General features: G+C 39.4%; 1 protein-coding gene across 2 annotated transcripts in view; it reads right to left on the reverse strand.

Moving 5' to 3' along the window:
* The window catches only part of gulp1a (GULP PTB domain containing engulfment adaptor 1a), a 59,789-nt gene extending 56,291 nt beyond the window's left edge, over positions 1–3,498 (reverse strand). For both annotated transcript variants that reach the window (XM_037976109.1, XM_037976108.1), the window contains exon 1: positions 3,352–3,498. The gene's annotated coding sequence lies outside the window, so the exon portion shown is untranslated. The remainder of the gene's footprint in view (positions 1–3,351) is intronic.
* Positions 3,499–21,569: the final 18,071 nt, after the last annotated feature.

The raw sequence follows: 21,569 nt of genomic DNA on the forward strand, positions 1-21,569 counted from the left end.
CTGCAGACCAGGGACAATCCAGAAATGCTCATGAATGTCAGTTTAGAAGCTATCAAAGTTCTCAAATAAAGCACCTTTTGAGAATGTCAATGTTTGTTTGGAATTATCTTACAAAACTAGGAAGGATTTTTGGTTTATATATTAAAAGTTATGGTTGTTTATTGATTTTAGTAAAAAGAAATAGCAACTTTTAGGAAAATGCTCCGCGAAATCCTGGAGGGATTGATTAATGTAAGGATGACTCTCAGCTACCACCACAGAAAAATGTATCGCACTACATGTAATCCAGAGGAAGTTATAACCATATTCTTGGTGGCAAAAGTAGATCAGCTGTGGCAGCCATCTTGATTTGGGTTATATCCAAATATCAGTCAGGTTGAAAATGTACATCCATCAATTTTAGCTACTTAACAACAAAATAGTACCCAAAAGCTGGAATTAGCAACACATTAGCTAAAAGTAGAAAGAACAAACACTCAAGCTAAAATGACCAAACTGTGGCCGAAAGCTAAAAAGGTGCAGAATGGTAGCTAAAAGCTAAAACTATTAAGGCAGCTGCTAAAATCTTAAAATAGGCTAAACAATAGCTACAAGTTAAGGTAAATACAACAATAACTAAATGCTAAGACTAGCAAAATAGTAGCTAAATAAAAACAAAACCATAGCTAATAAAATCAGCACAAAAGCAGCTAAAAGCTAAACTTTGTAAAACAGCAGCTAAAACCTACATGAAAATGAACTTGCTCATTTCAATAAAGGCAAAAGAAGTTAAATAGTTTAAAAAGTATAAAAGTTTGAAGCACCAAAAGTCTCTTAGTTTTCTGTTCTGAGGTTTCTTTTTCCCCATTTATTCCCTCTGATGTTTAATTTTCTTTGTGTTAAGTTTTATTTCTTGTGCCTGCCTCTGTTTTCTCAGTACTTTTCCACAGTCAGCCCTCACGCCCTGGTTCCGCCCCAGTTCCACCCCGGTTCTGCCCCGGTTCTGCCCCGGTTCTGCGCCTTTTTCCTCATCAGCCCCGGATTTATTCTCTCAGCTCCTCGTGTCGGGCTGCATTCCTGGGTCCAACTACAAACCGTGACACCTGAATGAACGAGTGAACGTGCTGAATGTACGCTGAAGATGCTGAAAAACACATCTATCTATCCACTGATTGATACTCAGATACACATATATGTAAAATCAAGAAAATAGCAATGATTGGTCCAATTTAATTGTCGACCAATCAAAATGTCTTCCTCTAGTAGAAATCTGGTGAAAACCTCACATCCGGCTCCATGATCTGATAAATATTATGTGAGCTTAGGGGTTAAAACAGCAGAGGCAGACCATATATCAATGGATGAACTAAAAAAATCGGGTCGACCATCCATCTATGCTCGGTTCAGCTTGTGGAAGAAAACAAGCCGAGGCGCTGTACCGGAGAATAAAACCATCGAATTAAAGGATAGAGGGTTCGAGCGATCCTCCGGTATCTGCGCTGATAAAAAGACATGAGGGGAGGCATCTGATTGAGCCCAGCCGGTAACCAGTCCTGCTTCCCACACGTGTAAAATAACCAATTTTCTGGCAGTGATTTCCCTCAGGTGAACGTCTGACCAAGTTAAAGGCAGCGTAAACATTTAAAAGGTTTCCTCTGAAAACAGCACCGCTGCTCCTCTGAATCAAACTTATCAACTGGTAGCGTTACGTCCTTATTTATCGTGTCCAGTTCTTTCTTTTAAAATTAAATTCAAAGAAAATCAGAATGTGCACTCTGCTTAAAAGCTTGGATATATTTCTGAAATGTCAGTCGACTAAAACATGAATAAATATGGATTTTAATTATGTTGCAGCCTATAAAATAAGATAACTGCATGTGAGCATTAACCAGTCCAAAAGCCTTAAAAATTAAATGCAATTTTCTTTTATTTTTCTATTACACCATTCAGCCAACACTGATGACATTACACCTTACTGCTAATGGTTTTCAGCTGAACTTTAGAACCCTGCGCTAAGAAAAAAGTCCAGACTTCGATCAATAAATGTCAGCTCTGAAACAATAATGGGTGTCAAGAAGTTAAAACAAACTGTCATTAAATCTACATGACCTTTATTTAACTCTAATTTAAATCAAATCACCACCACTGCCTTGATCTGGTCCCAGCAGATGAGCGGGAACATTAAAATCTGCCGTCTGCAGAAGCCTGAAGGCGAACTCGTGCTGATCGTAACAGTATGAGACACCGCTCCAACCAGCTCGGTCCGAAGAAAACCTCGATTTCACAACCGGAGCAGACAGGACACGGAAAAAACACCAGACTCACACGGCACACGCTTCGAAATAATCAGCTAAAGAAGTGCTTCATAACAGGGGTCACCACTGAAATGTGACCGAAGCAGACTCTGCAGGGGCCGGCCTTTAGTGCAGAAGATAAATATTAATAATAATTATGAAGAGGGAAAACATGCATTTCAGCAGTAGGGGTTTATACACAGCATCTGCATAAACGAGGCTGATATTTAATAACGACAGCTGAGCAGAGCTGAACTGTTTGGTTTTAGTTCTGCCATCCTCTTATTTTCAGGTGAACTCAAATGTTCTTTGAGCTTTATTTTTAAATAGGAACGTGCAGAAATGTTAAATTAGGAAAAGGAAAATATATGAAAAAAGCAAATGTTCAACAAGAACATTTAAAAATGAATTTATAAAACAAATGTGTTTGACATCATCGATGCACAAATCCAATCACAAGAATAGATTCTATTATATATATTTATATATTAGCGGTTTTTGCTACTGTTAGCTTTTAGCTCCCCTTTTAGCTTCTGGCTACTTTAATCTAGTCTTTTGCTGCCTCGTTTGGCCCGCGAGCCTTCACTTGATCGTCACTGGTTTCTTTAAAACGTGCTTCTCTTTAAGTTATTGATGTTTTACAGCTACAGCAGCTCATTTATTAATCTAATAACACCTTAAATAAGCTGCGCTTTGTCTCTGTTGGAGGATTAATATGATAAAGTGTGAATAAATAAAAGGCATGAGTCTGCAGCATGCTTCGTGCAAACAGCTGCTCCTTCAGTCTGTTTTACAACACTTTCTCCAGAATCAGACAGAAACGTCCTCCTGCAGAGACAGCAGCGCACACCGAGCCGTCTCTCCTGCAAAAAGTGCCACAAACAGCTGAATCTGCGCCCGAGTTGCGCAACAAAGTTTCCCATGAGGTTCGGGGGGGGGGGTCACAAGAAAAAAAAACATAAAAAGAGCGAAACCCACCGCCCCCCAAAATTAAAAAACCTGACAGAAACAAGCCGCAGGAAGTGGGTCAACTTAAGTTGGGAGCTCCGCGGCTCCCGGAACAATCTGCTGCACTTACCCGGAACAGAGAGACAAAAGGTCCAAAACGAGCCCGCGGTCCTCGGAGCTCCGCAGTCCGACCTCCACATCCACAGCTCTCATTCCCTCTCCTCCTCCTCCTCCTCCTCCTCCTCCTCTTCCTCCTCCTCAGCTGCCGGAGAACCGAGCTGACGTCAACAGGCTCTCAGGCTCGCAGCTCTTTGGTTGAAACTGAAATAATAGATGGAAGAGGAGGGGAGGAAAGGGGGGAGGAAGGGGGAGGTCCGGAAAGAACCAGGCGGGCAGGGTCCACATCACAACAATGACTTTGTTAGAATAAAATTAAAAATAAAAAACTCCAAATCGTGTTTTTACTGAGCCTGAACAGATTAATAATCGTTTTTTTTGGACTAGAAATTATGTTTTTTTATTATTATTTCTGAATACAAGTCAATTCAGAAATGTTTGAAACAAAATATAAACAGAAAAACTTGTGAATTATTATCAATGAAAACACAGAAAACATTTTAAAAATAGTACTTTTGTATTTGATGCCAGCAACACGTCTCTTTAAAGTTGCTCCAGACGTTTGAAGCGTCTCCTCTTCTTCTCCCATCAGTCTGTAAACATCTGGACCTGAGGACAGCAGCTGGATGGGAGCAGATGTTGTTCTGAAACCTGGACTAATGCACCCCCATACCATCAGAGAGGCAGGCTGGACCTCAGAGCAGTTCTCCTCTTTGGTCCAGAGGAGACACATCTGTTCACATCTGGCTTCTTCTTTGCCTGATAGAGCGTTAAGCAGCACGGTGAACTGTGTTTACACACAGTGTTCCTGAGCAGAATCAGAACCAGAACCTGGTTTTGAGTCTTAAAGACGTTCTTTTAGTACAACCAGAAAAATGTCTGCAGTAGCATTGAAAGAACTGCCTGAACATCTGTCCAACATCTGTCACCAGTGATAATTCTGGACTTTGTAACAATTGATTACAGAGCCAGACTCTTATTTAAGATATCTGTGAGCTTTATTTTGAAACTCCAGGTTAAAATCTTCACGTTCGTCCTCCAAGTTCTTTAAATCCTGAATTTAAAAGCTCTTATTGTGAAGGATTTATGGTGAAATAACATATTTAAAGGCCTGTTTTGGTTAAACACAATGAACCTCGTGCTCAGGTTGTGTGTTAGAGATGCCTCTCAGCTACTACCACTGTTATTTTAACTTTGTTATTTGTTTCAGGATTCGCTCGGGTTGGATTAACTGATGAATAATGACAAAAAAGGCTGATTGATTCTGGGTTTTCTGTTTAGTAGAGCATGAAAAATAAGAATAATGGTTTCGGAAAAGCTGCCTTCTCTGTAGAACAGCCGAAGCCTGTTGACTTTAACTGCAAGCTCTCTTATTTCAGCTGATAGTTTTAGTTTTGTTTTATTGTTTAGTCAGCACCTCTGCTGTATTCAGCTAAATATTGGGCATTAACTCCAGCTCCACTCCAAACACAAACACATCCGTCTTTTCTTTTACTTCTCTGGGTCACGTCGTTAAAAGCAATCCAATTCTCAGCGCACATTTAGGGTCTCGTTTAAAAGCGGTTTTATTGTCAACGATCCAAATCTGTTTGGTTTTTACAGCTGACAGGACGCAGCTCTTATCCGTCTTTCTTGCAGCTCATCTGCACAACCTTCACAGGAGAAAGGATCCATTTAGAAAAGTAAGCGAGCAGATTTTCATACAATAAAGACGGATGAAAAGAAAAGGACAATCCGATTTTTATTTGTGTCGTAAAAAACACCCGTAACTGCTATATATCATAGCTTCAAACTAATTTGGTATATAAGCTCTTGAATCCTGCAGCATTTCTGTTAAAAACCTTGTTTATTAGCCATTTCCACCAATTAGATCATTAAGTTTATGGTTTTTTTACATAAACACATTCCCATGGCCTCAGCACAGTAAATAAATTACATTTGGGGGGTGCTGGTGTGTAAGTTGCTCAATTCTTGTTGAATTTAAAACCTTTAATTCATTTTTAACATTCAAAATAAGCTAGTTTTGTTGTTTTAAAGCAACAATATTAGACATTAAAGCCACTAAATCAGTGCTAATTAAACCCAGCTTTGGTTAAAATGTATTATTTCTTTTGATTTAATAGATTGTCCCGAGGTGCGAGCCATTAATGTGTTACTCGCAAGGCCAGATGGTGTTTTCTTGTTTGTTTAACAAACTTGAAGTTGTTTTGGCTGTTGCTATTCCTGAACTGTCTGCTAAAAACACCAAATAATTATTTCTTTTTACATTTAAACAAGTAGGTTCAGTGGAACAAGTCGAAATAACGAAATTAAACTAATGTGAGGTTTTATTTTTTAGAGTGTGAGTTCTGTGAAAGTGGAAGAAACATTTTGATATAATTTACAGGTAAATCTCACACAAAAGCGGTGATGCAACCTTAAGCAAACATTTTTAAAAAGTGCTCAGGCAGTTTTTATCACTTTATGTGATTTTATTTTTGTGCAGCGTCATGCATCCTCTTCCACCCGGACCTGTCAGCGTTGTACTTTCTGGAAGCTCAGAATAACCTCCTCTGAGTTGTAAACTTTTGGATCAGACTCAGTAAAATCGGAGTTGAAAATCTCTTTTTCTGCACGGAGACTGAGACAGGTGCAGAGCCACCCACATGCCAAGCCCGGTGGCAAGATCTTAATGGCTTCACTCGGCAAAAGAAAATGGCCTCTCATGAATCATTGAAACTGGAGAGTTACAACTCAGTGGCAGCACCATAATGGAGTGCTTAGGAGGCGTGATGGGAAGAAGAGACCCGAATGCTGTGGCACCAGGGCTGGGATAAACAGCATCACGAGGCTTCGTTCTCACAATCAGCCTCGTTTCACGAAGCTGCTGGTTTGTGATGCAATGAGGTCAAATCAACACTCTCAGCTGGATTTACTTCTGTTTTTTTTTTAAAATGTTGTAGCTGAATCAAACGGTCATTTCTTATTTTTATTTCTTGTCGCATGCAAGCAGAAATAAATGGGAAGTGATGAGAAAATCCGTACTTTTCAGTTCAATAAGACATCATTTGTTGAGTAATTTGGCTGTTGAAACATTTCCTTTTGGGAGTTGGCTTTATTTCTAACCAAAGTAAGTGCTTATCTGCGCTGTGACGAGTCAATGTTATCAGTTTTGTCTGCTTTAAAATGAAAATACCAACATCAGGGTGGAGTAAATGCTTTATTTCTTGAGTTACTGCACAATGCACCCAAGGGTTTTGTAACATTGGAGACTTTAATAGTCTGTTCTTTGCTGCTCTGATTTTAACCATATATGCACAAGGTTTCATCTGTTCCTGAGTGTCCCTGAAACATAATAATTACACGCTTGTTTGCAGAGATTTAAAGTGTCTCTTATTTTATAGTTGTGAACGGGTGACTGGATGAGCACCGAATGTAAATGACTGAAATGAATAAAAGACTTTCGTAAAACTTTGCTGAGAAAGAAATTGCAGGTGAAATAAACAAACAAACAAAAAGAATAACCTTCAAAATTTTTAAACATGGCAATTAGAGTCAGAACTCCAGGACACGACAGCCAAGGAACAGAAAACCAAACCAGACGCCCGAACTTTTAAAGAAAACAGAATGCTTCAATAAAGCATTACTTACAAACTCAAACAGTTATTTCCCAACTTAATTAAATCAACCAGACTTCAAATTAAAAGCCTAGACTTCCCTGAAGGGTTGTTTATCAGCTGCTGCCTTAAATGCCTAAGTTTTAAATCAGCTGTAGGTGTGCATCCAATCATTACACTGAGAGTTTCATTCAAATCCATCCATTGGGCCATGAAATATTTTGCTAACAGACTCTAATAGCTGATAGCAAATATCTCACATGGTGAGTTAGTGCTCAGAGTATGTGTTGGGGATCAGTTTCAGCTACTACCACAGCTAAATATCTGTAAAATTGACTGAATTATAACCATTTTTGTGTTTAAGCAAACCCACTCTCACTCAGGGGAGCTCCATCATTTGCAAAGTTCAGAATCCATCATATCAGATTCGGGTGATCTATCGGTGGCTAAAAAGCAAAAAGGTCCAGAAAAATCAATGCCCTGTGTGGGCTAATAAATGTCTAACGTAACCAGTTTGGTCTGTTTGTAGTAATTACTCACTCTGATGTCAAATGTGAGACTCTTTGGAAGATAAACTCAGGGCTAAACCCGGCGTGACTCATGCTGCGGTGAAAAGTTACTCTTCTCTCTGCACTGTCTGCAGAGCAATCCTCAAAACCGTAGTTTGCAGTCAGGTTTTTGTGTCAGTGCTTGGTTTAAACAACAATGAGCTCCACTTTCACTGAAATTACTGCAACACCGAGAAGAGGACAAACAAATGGCAGCACTTATAGAGTGTTTAAGCTGATTGACGACATTAAAAACGGGAAACATAGCTGGTCAGAAGTTATGTCTTAAAGTGTAATGTAGTGGTCTTAAATTAAAACTTAGCAAGGTCCAGAATATGTCCAATAAATACAGATGACACCAGATGGCTACATACTACATAATAAGACACCATTTTTCCTCGTGGTTCAACATTAAATCAGACCAATTCATTCCTGTTTTAGGTCAGTTAGGATTCCTAAATTGCCGTAAATGCTAGAAAATCCTGTTTTTGTGTTTGCAGAAATGCCTCATAGTATTTTACAAATTTTGTCTGCATCATACAGCTACCATGATAGCACCCAGTTCCCAATTAATTTGCATATTTTGATGCATTTTCTTTATAGTTTTAAAAGCAGCAGGAAGATTAGCGAATCAAAAATCATAACAGAACTAAAAAAAAAAAAAGATTATCTGAATTTGAATGGTAATAAAGACGCTTCAATGGTTCTGCATCAACAGCCTTAATAAGTTAGATGTTCTTTGAGGCTTTATGAGGTTTCTGTGAGAGGAAACAAGCTAATGAAATGTCCTGTAAGGCTTTAAAATCAGTGATGGACTTTTATAGTTTCGTTTTTACTCCCTTCATTTGTTTCCTCTCGACATCACAGCGTCACGCCTCAGACGATGTGAGGTTCAGTTAAACTTATTTACTCATATGGATGTTTTATTCCCTGGATAATCGTGCCGACTGACAGAGGAGTTATTCTGGGGCCTGCAGGCCGTTGATAACAGCACAAAGTGGTCGTGTCTTTTAAGACAGTCAATTAAAACTGCAGAGATGGGGGCTCTGAAAGTGAGTGAGGTGTTTTAAGTTAACTGACTGGTTTTAGTATCGGAAGGGCAAAATTACAGGAGAAAAATCAGAAACTGTCTCGAATTTTATGCTAACAAGGTGAGGTTTAATTAAAATAAAGGAGATGAGACATCCGCCTATAAATTTAAATTAAAGTACTCCAAGTTTTCCCACTTTGGTCGAGTTATAAAGCATGAAATAAGCCTCAAAGCTCCAGCTTGTTCTCTTTTATGTTTTGCCAAAGGAGCACAATAATGAAAGTAATAACATCTCAAACACACAGCCGCTCTTCAGAGCAGTAATAGAGATTTGATTTACTTAGATCTGCCTTCTGGGTCTGAGCTGCCTGAGGCCACTTTCTTCACTCAGTAACAAATGGCTTCTCATATCGCCTTTTTTTTTTTAGCAATATTTTCTGATAGGTTGTACGATTCTTTTATCTCTCACACACAAACAGTGAGTGCACGGAGGAACTAAATTACAATGTAAGTATGCATCATTAGAAGAAAACCGGTTTGGGTAATACGACTGCCTTAACCCAGATCCGAACTGAAAATATTATCAGGATAATAAGATAAAAGTCTGGAAGCATAAAGAAACGTAAAAATAACCCGACAGAATTCATCTGTCTTTGAGGTCACGGAAGCTGAATAACCTGAAGTTCCCAGAATAATACGAAACCTTAAAGAATCAAAGTACAACAGCACCACTGGAGGATTTATAGAACAAGCATTAGAAACATACAGTTCATTTTAACACCATACACTCTCAGAAACATTTTAACTTGAATAAAACAAATTGGAGGGTCAGGTTAATTAATTAAAGATAAACATTGGCTCCTTTATTCCCATTTCTCTGGTGTTCTTTTATTTCTGACACTATTTTAGATTTTCTAATTCTCCCACAGCTTCGCTAAAACCCAAGCAAAACAATACATCTCGACTGGGAATAGTGCCCTTCGACTTCTGGTAGCAACAGAGATGCAATCTGAAGAAAGTTTTCCTCGGAGACAATGAGATTTTGTTGAATCGGCAGCTCAGACTTCACAGAAAGTTGAACTTTCCAAGACTGAACTGGTATTTTCATCTCCAACAATGTTTTTTTTAAACAATCCCAGTTCAAGTTTGATGATTTTAGGAGGTTTTACCGCAGAATAACTTTTAATCTGCCTAAACTTTCCCAAAATCTTTGCAAACAAACTTCTTATTCCCACAGATTTTACACTTCTCATTCAGTTTATACATCAAAACGTAGGTATTTTTTTGTCTTCTTCTTCTCTTGCTGTTATATAACCTATGGTTTTCTCTCGAATCCTCCCAGAGGTCAAAGTGCACACACCCAAACTCTCATTACCTTCCACTGTATCAGAGTTACAACTTTTTAACTTCATAAAACACTGTAAACATGTAACGATTGACATATGTGACCATCAGACACTTCTGTCACTTACAGATGCAGATAAATTTGTTGTTTTTTTTCCATAATAATTTTTAAAAAACCCAAAAAAATCACTGATGTGACCAGAGCTAAAAAGTCCCCGTTTTCTCTCATCAGTCTCAAAAACTTTGGGGCTGGTCAACGTGAACTTTGGTGAATTCTTGTCAAAACTTCGGCCATTTTATCTGATTAGATTGCTACAAAATAAAAGTCCCAAATTCCTGCTGGGATTTAGAGAAGTCAATGGATATAATGTCAATGTTTCTTAAGAACTTTTCCAGTTCGATTGCTTTATGGCAGCAAGAATCCACCTGAATATATCACACACTTTAATCCGTTTAATCCAAACTACTGAATGCATCACCTTCCCCTGCAAACAGTTTTCCTCCTCACATTTTAACAAGAAGTTCCTCCAGTTTTGTTGCTGCAGAAGCTGCTGAATCAGGAGTTCTGCTGAAAGGAGGCGAGTTCCTTTCAGGTGAGCCGGATCGGAGCAGCCGATGAGAGGAGCTCTCGGTCGTTTTCATCTCAGCAGGACCTCCAGCTCTGGATCTTTGTGCAGCAACACACCATCCGGCTGCGAGATTTAAGTGCACGGCTTTAAGGCTTAAAAAGAAATGTAAATGTTAAACTATTTTTTAAAGCCTCGCAGGGAGAAAATAAGATAATTACACCAATTTGTGGAAGCAGACACTGTTTTCTGCTGTTAATTGGAATGTTATGGTCTGTGGTTTCTGGATATTTTCCTTCTTTTTATAACTTTGAACTTTAAGGAGTTTTGCTTCACTTGTTTTATGTAGCAGCGTCTGTTGTCACCTGGTCCAGAGTTTTAATCACCACACCTGCAGCGCTGTGATCTTTCCTCAGCACACTTCCTGTTCCCACCGCCTTCCTGGCAAATCTTTGTTGTTTTGTCCCTGTGGATGTGTTGTTCTGGGTCTAACACTCTGGTTTTATGTTTGTGTTTCTGCAGCAGCAGCATTTCTTTTGCTCTTTAAAACAAATTGAATAATTCTTGTCATCTTCCTGCCTCCTGTGCTGCATCAGTCCGACTCACGACACGAAGAACTTCAAGACGACATTTTTAAATTTCTGAATTTAGCAAAACAACATCACTGTATTTCTAAAAGTCATCAGCACATTCTAAGAGTTTACTTGTTTCAGAACATGTTCAAATGAGCCTGGTAAAGTTTTGAGGTTTAAGATGTTTTTATCTGAGAACAGCTCAGAATAATGAGGTGAAAAAAGCCATTCTGCTGGAACCTAAGAGGTTTTAAAAATAAGTTTTCAGCTTCTTAGTGCGGAACAAGTTGCACCATTTCCCCTCGAGGGCGAGCTGTATGTGTGTATTGCTCTGTACTGATATGAATGTGGATTTATTTTTGTTGCAGATTGCACTGAGATGGCTTCTGTTGTGAACTGGTGTTGTATAAATAAATCGAACTGAAATGCATTGATAGAAAACATGCCATTTCCTTTGCTTTAAGCTTTTCTATAAAATTTAAAGACACTGAGGTCAAACTCAGCTCTTAAGACCCATTTATGTTAAATACTGATATGTATAAAAGCAAAACCTTAGACAAATATGGTCTTTTCTTTTGTTCTTAAGGTAAAAATACCAATAAATGTCAGCTTATTATAGATGCTTGGTTTGTTTTTATGGTTCTTTAGATTGTAAAGCTTGCAGACCCCTGCTCTGACCTAAAAAATGAAGACATTAAAATAAAAACAGTTTCTGTCAGTAGATAAAGATATCTGCTGGGAACAGCCTGCAGGGGATCATGCTTTGCTGCACTGAGGCAGAATATGAGCCAGCGGAGTGTCTTAATGTTGTCTGCTCGTTGCTATTTTAACTCTGCAGCGTCTCTGAGTGACTGAACTCTCTCGGCTGCGATGTTTGAACGTTTCTGCATGGTTTGACTCCACTAACCGGGTCAGACGTGGAGCCGGGACTTTTTGAATTCGATTCCTGCTCGTGTGTGACGCAGCCTCATCCGTCAGAGCCCTAACGTGTTGGAGCTCAGCTGTCGCAGCTTGTTGTCTGCGTGATGAATCCAGACCCACCTGGGAAACAAAGACACAGAATCCCAGTCGAGATGCATTATTTAAAGCTGTTGTCTCTGATTCACCGTCGGGCTGGATGCAGAGAAACAGACGATCAAAGGGCGCAGTGAGATGACCTTTCATCAACGTAATGGTCGGCTGGCTCTCAGCGTGTGTGTTGGTTTATCTTTATTCTGGAAACATTTATTGTGCAGGCCTCAGTAATGGAAGAAGCAGAATTAAGCACTCAGGTTTATCGTCGTTGAAATTTGTCTTGCTTTAAGTGTGAATTACAGCACATCTTTGAAGTGTTTCATATTTAGACTGAGGCGCTTTCTATAAAGGATCAGTTCACATTTTTCTCATCATTTCTCAGCCTTGCAGCTCAGACACAGGAGACGAGACACTTTATATTAGAGACTTCTGGATAATTAAAAGGCATTTTCATGCATCCAGTTAGAAAATCCCAATAAACAGCCTCGGTTAGCCTGCTGTGTCGGCTCAGGCTGCAATGCATCATGGTCCATTTCCACAGATGCAGTGTTCAGCTTCTGCACCAGAATTACTGAACCATGTGACCAGCTCATGGTCACAGCGCTGCAAAATGGCCGACTGATGATGTAGTGAATGAATGTACATTTTGAACACAGGCGCCGCCCAATTCAAGATGGCCACCACAGCTAATGAACCTTAACAGACACAAAAGCATCATTTTACAGATATTAAGCTGAAATTTGTTGTGGCAGTAGCTGAGTGTAATCCCCAACATTCCTTAATTTAATATTTTTATAGTTTTAATTTTGAGTTGAGTCTTTGGTCATTTAAACTTTCTCTGCAGCCATGAACTGCTTCTGATCCTTTTAGAGACTTCTTATGAACTTGTAGATATTAGTATTTTATTATTTTAAACACAAGTTTTTTAAATTAACCATCTTAAAGTCAGAGTTTGCTCAGTAAAAACACAAACTGCAGCTGAGCGGTCTTTTTGGGGGACCTGCTTTCCTTTAGGAGCTTTTACAACACCAGAAATTTCTTCTTAATGTAATCTTTTAGATCAGGCTTTCTGAAGAGTTTTTCTTTAGACTTTGGCTGCCTTTTCACTCAGTTCCAAGACAAACAAGTCGAGGACAGAACAGGAAATGTCAATAAAACGCTGTAATGTTTGACAATATTTGTTATCTTCAATGGGTTTTTTTTATACATTCCACAGAAGAAACATTAAAACAAACTGTGTTTTTGTGACAGGCTGGGAGCAAAGACAGATTCATCTTAAAATGTGTTTTTGTTCTTGTTAAGTTGTCTGTTATGTGTCGATACCACTGTGGTTCATCCCTTGAGTTTAGGAGCCTTTTTATGTTTGAATGGACTGAAAAAGTCAGAAAATCCTGCAGGAAGTCTGTAGATCTGCTGATCAGGACCACTTTAAAACTGGCTGCTTGGAAGGAAGGGTGACAGGGATAATATAAGAAAAGTAAACATAAAATGAGAGACGCAGTAAAGCTTTCAGATTTCCCTGCTGGGAAACAAAGCGAGGGTTATTTTTCCTCTGTTCTGGTTTGCTTGTGAATAACTGAGCCCGAACCCGTCCTCCGTCTCTGTGGGCTTTGACCAAACATGCTCGCCACACAAGATGGCACCAGCAGGCGAGGAACGCGTGGAATTAGAAATCCCATTACGAACGGGTCCGCTGATAAGGCGGAGGAGCACGCGGCGCTCTGAGCGATTCCCAATTTCACACCTCGATTTCCATTTTACTGCAAAAACCGGAGAGTGGAGGGAAAGTGAAGAACAGAGCAGATTCTGTTTAAGAAAAGCAAACTGAACCTGAGAAAACTGTGCAGACAGGAAACATATCACTGCTGTCAGCTGCTGTTTGTTTCATCTGCTCCATATTTGAGCTGGCATCTGTAGAAATACTCGCCATAAATGAGTAAACTTTGTTTCTAGGAAGTTAAAAATGTTGCGTAACTTTCCTTGTTTTGGTCTTTTATCTTAATGCATCATAGAAAAGGAAGATAAACTCAGAAAAGTGAGACGGAGGTAGGAGTCATTTGAAGGGAAGGATCCTGATTTCACCTCCTGACGGATGAATCGGGTCAAATTAACACTCATTCTTATGATTCTCCACCTCTTTTTGTTGCTTTACTCTGTAAAAATCATCAGTCCTAACTTACAAAATAACCTAAACCATCATCTAATTGCCATTTCTGGATTAATTTAGCTGTTTTCTTTTTTCTCATATCGATGTTTGATGTGTCTTTAAGTTTAGACCTGATGCCAGCTCATATATGTGTTTGTTCACCTGCAGAAACAACCAAAGTGACTGAAACAGTGGAGATCTTTATGGAAGAGCTGAAGGATGTATTTGTTGAATCGAGTGCAGATAAAAAGTATCTGAACGCCGAGCTCTGTCACCTCCCTGCTTGTTTATCGACTTTTCTATTTTTATTCTTCTGTTCCTGCCTCCAGGACACTGAACATTACCTGATTCTTCATTTCTGTAATCTCTCCTACCTCTGTGGCCTGTGCTCCAACTTCTTTCTTTCTTTTAACTTTTGATAATAGCTTTCCTTTCACCTTCTCCAACTAGAAGATTCTGATGATCTGCAGACGCAGGGAGGTGTTTAACGGGGAGGGCTGATGACCGGGACGAGGAGCAGCTGTGGAGGGATGGGTCAAATAAAAATGAAATACAAAATTAAAACAACAAGACATGTGACTAACTACACAACAACAACAAAACTGAAACTATAAAACATTAAAAACAACTGCAGCCTTTGTAAAACTAGAATTTAGATACCAAGAAATAAAACTATTTGAGCGAAACAACTCTTTGTTTGCTTGCTAGTTGTGCACGCTGCAGGTGCAAATGAAAAAGTGAACTTTTGTTTTCTGTAAGAAGAAAATCTTGAGAATAAAAATGTGATTCAGGCTGGTGAAGTGCAGTGATTGGCAGTCTGATTGCTCGAAGGTGTAGGCTCCTGATTCTGGCCTGTAGGCTGCCTGCCTCTCGATAAAGTGCGCGTTGTGCTTTATTTATTTTATTTTATTACAGAATCAGTCATGCACATAAAAAAAACAACTGATTGGATTGAAAGAAAATGGGGAGAATTTACAGTAATGGCACGAGTTTTGTCCCAGCAGGGTCTCGTTCTGCAGTTCCTGAAATCAGATAAATTTTTAAAAGTCAACAGAAACGAGGGAGGATCTGCGTTCCTCCTGAAAGATGTGAAACTTTTCCCCTCTAACTGCAGGAAAAATGGAAGAGAAATTAATTTGTCCCAAACCAAATCAGGGGTTGTTATCTGCGGGCAGAGGGGTGATGGTGATCTCTAAGGGGTGAATTATGACTCATCTCTCAGAGGCCAAATTGTTTTCCAGCACATTATTTAGGATGTGCGTTTGGAGAGCCTGCTCTGAGGCCTCCGTGCAGCTGGCAGCGCCGCCGCCGCAGGACAGCACTTACTCATTACTCAGCTCAGCCATCGATTTTCCTCCCGCCTCAGAAGATGCTCGGGAGCACACATCAACAGCTTTCAATGCAGGCCGCCGGCTCTCTGAAGGACGTTTTGTCATGACAACATTTTCAACTCGCAGATAAATTTCACTCCGGCTCTTTCTTGTTTTTCAAACACCGCTGGCCTCGATTCTCTTCTTTTCTTCCTCCGTTTTCAGTGAAGATGAAAGCTGATAATAAAAAGCTTTAATTACACCACAGACATCCTCTTAAAGTTAAAGTTCAGATCATTTGAAGTGTGGTTCCATGGACAAATGATGAACTACTAATAGTTGTAGTTAGCTCTTTGGTTGACCTCAGCTGAATGATGGTTGCTGGCACTGATGATTCACAATATTTATTGGACCAATTGTTGATCCTTGAACACTAAACACACCATGAGAGCCATAGAAAGAAACAAGGTAAACATACAATTAGTTATTTGCTCCTACATGCACAAAAGAAATTCTCATTCAGAGTCATATTGCCTACAATTAGCTCCTATTAAACATATCCAAATGTACTTTTCCTGTTCGTTGTTTCACTTAAAATAAGACAACAAATTTAGGTACAGCTTTCACAATAAAACAGTTTACAGGCTTTACCTTTGCCATCAATAATTATACACACACACACCAAATAAAAACTCTGCCCATGCAAAAACATCATAAAAAATAATGAACTATTAAAATATCCAGTGCCTGCTGTCATCCAGGAGCTTAATCTGAGTTTATTATAAGTAACTTCACCCTTTTCTAAACTCTTTCCTCTTCTGCTAACTGAAAAAAGCATCGATTTTCAAAATGAAAAGAAACTTATTTAAACAAAGACCAATTAAAACATGCGGAACAATACCAAAAGTCATTCACAATTATTTTAGAGAAGCAAAAAAAAAGATTTTTGTTTGAATTGGCACCTTTTAAATTTTTGTCAAACTTCAGAACAATCGCTTTGAGCATCACATCTTAAGTTTCTTCCCCATTTACAATAAGAGCTGTGAAATTCCTAAATATTTTACAAGCTAATCAATCAGGAGCCTGATCAAAAGCGCCGTATATTATCACGGCTCCCGTGAGAGCTGCTGCTTAACAAGGTGAGGCGATGTGGGGCTGACATTTGCGCGCCATCATCGGTGTGATTTTTACTGCAGATTGGCTCATTAGGAGCAATCACACCATGTAAGACTGCAGGAAAATGAGGTTTGCACTCAGGCTGCTTACAAACACAGTGAATCTTTGATGAACTTTTCTCTGCTGCCTGGTTACAAAAACACACAACAAACCTGCATCATAAAATCATATTTCCCCACCTGTTTTCCGGTTAATTAAATGTGATGAATTGTTTCTTTAATGCTTGTTCATTCAGGTCAATGAGCTTCAGATGAGAGCGCGTCAGTGTGGTTGTGTGTGCGCGGGGTAATTAATTACTATTTGAAGAGGAGAGTGGGAAGAATTCGGTGGAAAAATGGGTTGTTTTCTTTGCCAAATGTTGTCAAAATACACAGCCCCGAAATTAAAATTAAAATTCACAAACCCATATTTTATTTACAGTGGAACACAGCAAACATATCAAAGGTTTAAGCTAAGAAGTTGTACTTTTTTTGAGAAAATAAAGGTCAGTTTGTATTTGATGGTAGCAACACGTCACTTTAGAGATGTTCCAGATGTTTCCCTCTGTGCAGCATCTCCATCAGTCTGTAAACATCTGGACCTGAGGAGAGCAGCTGGATGGGAGCAGATGTTGTTCTAAAACCTGCACCAATGCACCCCCATACCATCAGAGAGGCAGGCCGACCTCAGAACAGTTCTCTTTGGTCCAGAGGAGACACATCTGTTCACATCTGGCTTCTTCTTTGCCTGATAGAGCTTTAAGCAGCACGGTGAACTGTGTTTACAGACAGTGTTCCTGAGCAGAACCAGAACCAGCCTTGACCTTTGACCTCAGAGTTTCCTACAGATTCTTCCGATCTGTTGATGATATTCAGTCTTCCCAATTTTTTAGTGAGGAACATTATTCTGACATTTTTCCATTTTTAGAAGCTGTCTTCAGCTGAACCTCTGACCATCTTCTGACAGATTCAACCTCTAAAATCCTCTTTTTATCCACACTGTTGCTAAATAACCTAATTAATTACAAAACCCTCCTCCAGATGTTTATTTTACATGCTTTTGCTGCCCCTGTGTTTCTCCCATCAAACTAAAATTACCTTTTTGTTTGTTTAAATATTAAATAAGTTTACTATGTTCCAGTGTGAAGAAAATGTGAGTTTATGAGATCTGTAGACCTTCGCATTCTGTTTTTTATTTACACTTTAGACAACAGCTCAACATTTCCGGAGTGGGGCTTGTAAATGCTGTGGAAAATGGGACATATATATATAACTGTTTTGTTGGCTCCACAACAAACAGGTCATCTTCAGCTGTGTTTCAGTTTCATGACAGCTCCTCGGGTTGTCCATTGTCTCACCGGCCAGCTGGAACTCGTCTTCGGGGGGAGAAATGAAAATACAAGCTGTGGTGAAAGAAAGGCATTGATTTATGTAGATCTGTTTTAACATATCTTTGCACAACATGGCAACCAGGAATAGAAAAAGTGGCAAAGAAACAGATAAAAAAAAGAGGCAACAACCAGTTCAATTTATTCATGGATTCACAGCTGAAGTCATCTCAGGGTGCCATCTCAGCTGTCACTCATACTTTGAGTCCTCCTGGATTTCCACCCTCATATGCCCCGAGTCCTGATGCATTTTTATTTTTATTTTTTTTTCAGGAGGTAAAGGCTGGGAGAGCCCAAAGGGAAATGGCTGCTACCTCTGCAGTGTGATATCTGCTAAGTGGAGCCTCTGTGGCAGCTATCACCAAGGATATCTAATTCCCAGCCTCACTTTAAGGGATCAGCAAGGGCAATTTTCTGCTTATGGACACTTCTTTCATTTCTCACTGTGCCGAGTGAGACCACAGCTTCTGACCCGAGTGTCACAGAGCGAGTTAACCGCGAAGACGGTCGGGAAAAAGAAAGAAAGAGAGAGGAAAAACTGAGCGTGCAAAACAAACCAACAAAGCTGGAGTGTGGAGCAGGGCTTTAATGGATGCTGGCAACCCACCAGGAGAGCATGGCTCAGTGGAATGACCCACTAACCAAACAAAGGAGTGATGATTTCTCTGCTTCCTTGTAGGCCCGGTTCTGAGGCCGCCGAGGCTCGGATAAACGAAGCATTCAGGGTTTTTAGCATGAGCAAACAATCAGCTCCTATTCATGCCTCAAATAATTATCAGAAAGATTCATTGCTGGAAATAACAAGTTTGCAAACTACTGAGAGGGAAAAATGCGATAAATACAGTATTTCGCAAATGGGATCGTTTACTTTTGGGAATGTTTCCACAACTTTGGGCACATTTATGACTGAAAATGACAGAATAATCTTTTTGTTTGATTTAGATTTTCACATTGCTGCAGTGACAAAAGACTTTTATGAGACGATTTATTGAAAAATTCTGCAAAATAATACAGAAGTGCAAACATTAGGACATGTTAAAAACAAAAATAAATGAGACTTTAGTCCTTGTAGGAATGCATATCGCCCGCTGCCTTCCATGCCACAGTTTTAAACAAAGGTCTGGATGACTCTCAGCTACTAAAACACCACATCGTAGGTAAATATCTGTAAGGTTTGCAGCGTTTCAGCCATCTTTGTGTCCAACGATTAGCTTCTCAGTAAATCAGAGATGTTTTGGTGACAAACAGACACACAACATGATCTCCTGGTAGTTTTAGTACTCCTATCAGCTCTTGTTTGTGACTTTCTCTCATTCTTTAGCTCGTGTGAACGTAGATTTTAGCTGATGTTCGGTTGGAGGAACTGTCGCAGAAAAGCTCCGGTGCTTCCTTACTGTGACGTGCGTTCAGATTGAGACTCACTTTTTTCTTTTTTAATAAATTATTTGACATTTGCCTAATTTGTTGGCACTGAAATGAACACACTCCTTGTGAAGCAGTCCTCACGTTACAGAGCGGAAAGCAAGAAATGGCATTTCAGAAGAAGACATCCATCACATCCACGCCTCCTGCTGCTTCTCTTTCTTCAGAGACACTTTTTAGCCTGAAGGAGTCAGATTTATATGAACAGTGGCTTTTTGAATGTCTGTAGCTAGTTGGGTGGATATTTGTGCAGTTTGCTTGTTTAAATTATCATCGTTTTTTTGTACATTTTTGCAGTGAACCTTCTTCGGCATGTGTTGTTTCTGCCATTAATTTTAGCTTTTAACTGGTCTTTTGCCAATAGTCGCTTCTATATAGCCTTTGGCTACTAATAGCTTTTAAACCTTTGCTGATTTTAGCCCATGTTTTGGTGCTTTTAGCTTCTAGCAACCATTCTGCTTCTTGTAGCTTTAACAACAAACTTCAGCTCTTAGTGTTCTCACTGTATTTTTGCAGAAACAGCCATTTTCCAGTTAAAGCGACTGTTTTTTTAGGTTGTTTTAATAGATTTTTTTTTTATTTATGGTTAAGTAGTGACTATTTGTTTATTGTTTGCATGTTTCTGCAGCCTTTCAGAGCACTTTGGGTGTGTTAATGCATAGAAATAAACTACATCTAAACAGAAGTGTTGATCCAGTCCTGCAGAATATGAATGACTCTGCACAGTAAGTTTGGATAAAACATATCATTGGAGTCTGCACCCAGAGCTGACACACACACAGACAGGCTCAGCAGCTGGGAAGTTTTCAGTTCCAGCAGTCTTCCTCTCCTCCTGAGCCTCTGTCTCGCCTCAGGCAGCAGGTACAATGGCAGTCTGTACAACTCTCACAGTGTGTTTGCTTTGACAGCTTCTGTTGTTCCTCGCTGACATCTTTGCATCATTACTGAGCCAGCGCTCAAATTGTTCCTGGGAGCCACTTGGGGTGCATCCTGCTTCCAAGCAGATTTGTCTCGGGGAATAACAGGGTCCACTTTGCCGCCGCAAACAAGCCTCAGACTGGAACAGTGCAGTAAATGAATAAATTACAAACTCCATCTGGAAAACGAACGATGTCAGTGCAGAACCAGAGAAATCCTGATAGATATTTAAAATTTGAGCTATTTTTTGACTCATGTTTTGGTTTTGTATCAACTCACAGTGAAATAAAGTGGAATCAGTGCACATTCTGCTAACGAACTGCTCTGAAACTGTGGGTTCACACATCAGGAGTTTCTAATTGACCTAAGAGACTCTTCTGGCTGCATCAAGTGATTAGTGATGGTCTGTGAACAGCAACTTGTTTTCTTCAGTGGCTAAATGCACAGAGTCGTCTTTAAATCACTTCTTACTGAACGTTCATTAGCGCTCAAAAGCTGTTTTTATCTGAGTTTTCATGTTAAAATTTAATGATCTTGCCTTTTTTTCTACACTCTTTCTGCTATCTTTATTAGGTCATTATGTTGGCTTTAGATCATTATACACAGCCAGACATGAACCAAAACCTTTTTATGATCTATACAGAATAATAAAAAATGTCTGACATCTTTAGAAATAGATTTTCCTCTCTGTCGCCTCCCGGTGGCAGAATGAAGTAAGGAAGCAGAAATTAACCCTGACAGTTAAAGTCTAAGACTCTTTGTGTTTTACAGATTACCAATGAAACCCTCCTGATGAGGGAAATATTAAAAATAAAACGACTACATTAGAACAAGGCTGTTGATGCAAGGCTAAATAAAGAAACTAATGATGTTTACGGAAAAATAACATTAAAAAAATGATAAAAATGTTTATTATTTGCATGTTCCGCTCGGGTTTTCTTTGGCTCAAGTTCAAAAACACGCCTGGAAAAGGACAGAGTTTGGTTTTAATGTTTATCCAGTACTGGAAAATAAAAAATATGTATCCATCCATCTTCTTCCATGTATCCATAGAGGTAACAGATCCAGGAGGGAAACCCAGACCTCCCTCTCCAGCTCCTCCCGGGGACCTGAAGGTCTTCCCAGGCCACAGAAGATTGTCCTCTCATTGGGACATGCTTGGAAAACTCAAGGACATATCCCAAGCAGATCCTCAAAACCCCTCAGCTGACTCTTTTCGATGT

This window comes from Kryptolebias marmoratus, linkage group LG6 (assembly GCF_001649575.2).
Source record: "Kryptolebias marmoratus isolate JLee-2015 linkage group LG6, ASM164957v2, whole genome shotgun sequence".
Classification (NCBI taxonomy): Eukaryota; Metazoa; Chordata; class Actinopteri; order Cyprinodontiformes; family Rivulidae; genus Kryptolebias; species Kryptolebias marmoratus.